The sequence below is a fragment of the Vicia villosa genome, linkage group LG3 (assembly GCF_029867415.1).
Source record: "Vicia villosa cultivar HV-30 ecotype Madison, WI linkage group LG3, Vvil1.0, whole genome shotgun sequence".
Taxonomy (NCBI): Eukaryota; Viridiplantae; Streptophyta; class Magnoliopsida; order Fabales; family Fabaceae; genus Vicia; species Vicia villosa.
Window position 1 is genome coordinate 3,158,562 of NC_081182.1, and position 3,351 is coordinate 3,161,912.

At 30.1% G+C, this 3,351-nt stretch overlaps 1 long non-coding RNA gene across 1 annotated transcript; it reads left to right on the top strand.

Moving 5' to 3' along the window:
* Window positions 1-205: 205 nt before the first annotated feature.
* Window positions 206-695, top strand: LOC131654763 (uncharacterized). The gene is made up of 2 exons (XR_009299565.1): window positions 206-283; window positions 419-695. It is a non-coding gene; the product is annotated as an uncharacterized LOC131654763 (long non-coding RNA).
* Window positions 696-3,351: the final 2,656 nt, after the last annotated feature.

A 3,351-nucleotide genomic window follows, 5' to 3' on the forward strand; every position in this document is an offset into this window, starting at 1 on the left:
TTTTTTAATAAATATGTATTAATATAAAATATTAAGAATATTGACTAAATATGCATTAATTTCAAATATTAAAAAGGTTCACTGTATAGTTTATATAGAAAAATCTTAAAAAATATTTATCCACTTTTCAACTTTTCAATTATTTTATATTTTTTGTTTGTATATAAATTCGAGGTTTGCATACCGTCAAAATACATTTCATTCATTCTATTGATATTGAAGCTATTCAAAATGACTAAGTTTTTTGTCATGCCAACTCTTGTCCTTTTCATTATTTTTTCAAGTATATAAATTGTCTTTTTTATATTCTCTCGTTGCACTTATATGTATGTATGTATGTAAGTAATGTTTATTTGTTGGGTGTTAACATTATCAAACTTAATTATAACAATGTAATTATGCTTTTTTTTCTTCACAGTTGTAACCCTGACATGTCAAGCAGGCCAATTATGTACCATAATGAAACCTGATCCTTCTTATACTTGTGTCTATGAGCAGTGTGATCAATGGTGCTCATCTTATAGTGGTTGGGCAAGATGTGCGCCAGACGGAGGATACATGTCTAAAGCCAGATGTTTTTGCACATATCCATGTTAAGTCTATAACAAATATAGCACAATGCTCATAAATTAAATGTTAAATGTAAGAGCATATCAAAATAAATTTAATAAAATTATGCATTGATATTTTTCAAATTGGTACTTAAGTGTTTTTGTATACTTATTGCGATTGAATATTTTATATTAACTAAATTATAATTGAATTTTTGTTACATAACAATTTAAAATAGAAAAATATGAGTGACTATTTATTTAATTATAGTATATGAATCCATTGTTTGAAAATGCAGCATATCATGGACGTGGAAAAAACAAATAAAATATAAAATTTTTGTGGTTCAGTTTGATTTCAGGTGATTGATTGAAAAATTCAATCTGATTCGATTCAATTTCATACAATTTAATTTGGATTAGTTTATATCCAAATTACAAATTATAATTTTTTTACTAAATTATAAATATGCTAATAAATAATATATTTATATAATATATAACATATAGTATATTAATAAATAATATTACAAAATGAGAATCTTCAGTTATGATTGATACAAATGAAATAATAAAAATATACAGACTAAATAAACTAAACTAATAAATAGTATTAAAAAAAAGTTATATTGAAGAATAAATTCACACAATATATCATACTAATAAAAAATAGGCTTAAATGCACTTTTGGTCCCTTTAATTTGTTATTTTTTAACTTTTAGTCCTCCTATTTTAAAAACCAATTTTTTAGTCCCTCAACTTTACTTCACTTGAAATTTTGTTGGTCCCCCTCCAATTTTATACATGAGGCAGTGAAGACAATGATATAATTTTTTTTAATGAGATGGCAGTGATGACTAGGATAAAAAATACAAAATATTAATTATTTATAATATTATTTTATAATATTATAAATAATGTTATTTAAAAAGAAAATAGAAAAATCAAAACTAAATTATAAAAAAAATTCATATTTTTTCACTTGGTAAATTAATAATTAGAATTTTAATTAGTTTTTAAAAATTAATTAAAAAATTAACTGTTACTGAAATGAAATTCAAATAAAAAAATCAAATAAAATCTCCATAATTAATACCCACTATCAATTTAAAATCTACTTAAAGGCGTTTGAGAAGATGACCGTTGGGTTGCATTTAATGCATTGCGTGAATAGTACAACGCTGCATTTAATGTTTCACACTTTTGTCAACTACCTTGAGCCATGCTTTTGCTGCTTTTACTGACTTTTCCTTTTGTAGCTTCTAACGTTCCTTTTTTCAGTCAGAGATTAGACTTCATAGCCTGTCATCTTGTACTTGCTTCTGTTCTCATATTTTTGAATATAACGTTTGAATACCAGAGTCAATCAGCTTGGTGCAGAGCATCTTCTTGTCTTCTGACTTTGAAGTGCTTGAGCGTGATACCATTCAGAACATCAGTGCTTCTGCTTCTGACTTCATGTTCTTCTGATGCTTCATAGTCCATGTTCTGATTCTGCTTGACCATCTTCTGATGTCTTGCCAGAGCATGTTCTGATGTAGCCATCCAGAACCTTCTGAGTTAGTGCTTCTGAGCGCTGAATTGTGCATACTCTTTATGTATTTTCTGAAATGGAAAATGCAAAGGATTAGAGTACCACATTGTCTTATTCAAAATTCACATATATTGTTATCATCAAAACAAGAATATTGATCAGAACAAATCTTGTTCTAACAGATTGTAGTACCTGATGTAAATTTGAACTTCATTGCAATTGAATAAGATATATCGATGGGCATCATCCTTCGATTTCGCATCAAGATGAAATGGTTCACCTGCCCCCCCTAAAGGACGACCCGCGGTTGTAAAGTAATCATCTAAATCTGCTTCAAGTGAATCACTAACATCATAATTCCGACTCTTCCTATTCAACCTTGTATCTACATTGCTATGCAAATACCTTGAGCAAAATGTTATAGCTTCTTCAGCCAGATACCCCTCGGCAATAGAACCTTCAGGATAAGCTCTATTGTGGACATAGTTCTTGAGTTTACATAAGTATCTTTCGGTGGAATACATCCATCGAAATTGAACGGGACCACCCAATCTAACTTCATTTACCAAGTGAATGGGCAAGTGAACCATTATGTCAAAGAAACTTGGAGGAAATATCATCTCCAATTGACAAAGTATCTCTGCAATCTCCTCTTCTAAGTAATCTAAATCTTCCACTTGTATAAATTTCTTACATAGAGAGCGGAAAAAAGAACCAAGACGAATTAGTGGGGTTGCCACCTCCTTGGGCATTGTGCTTCTTACTGCAATTTGCAACAAATAGTGTAACATGAAATGTGCATCATGAATCTTGTAACCAGATATTTTTTTGTTGGCAACTTGTACGCATTTTGAAATATTTGATGCAGTCCCATCCGGTAACTTGGCAGCCTTTATAACTCCACAAAAAACTGACTTCTCGTGCGGAGTCATTGAGAAACATGCTTTAGCAAACTCTACACGTCCTCCACCGATCTCCCTTGGATGAAGTCTTTCTCTAATTCCCAAATCTTGCAAATCATAGCGGGCTTTAATATGATCTTTTGTCTTCCTCATGATGTCCAAAAGAGTTCCAACAATACTATCACATATGTTTTTTTCAATGTGCATTACATCTAGATTGGCGCAAGGTATTTTGAGCCCAATAAGGCAACTAAAAAAAATTGACCTCTTCTTCCACGGGCCATCAACTTTCTTCTTTTTTGTCTTCCCGAATTCATTATTGAAATCTTTTAAGGTTTCAAGAATTTCTGCCCTGTTTAACATG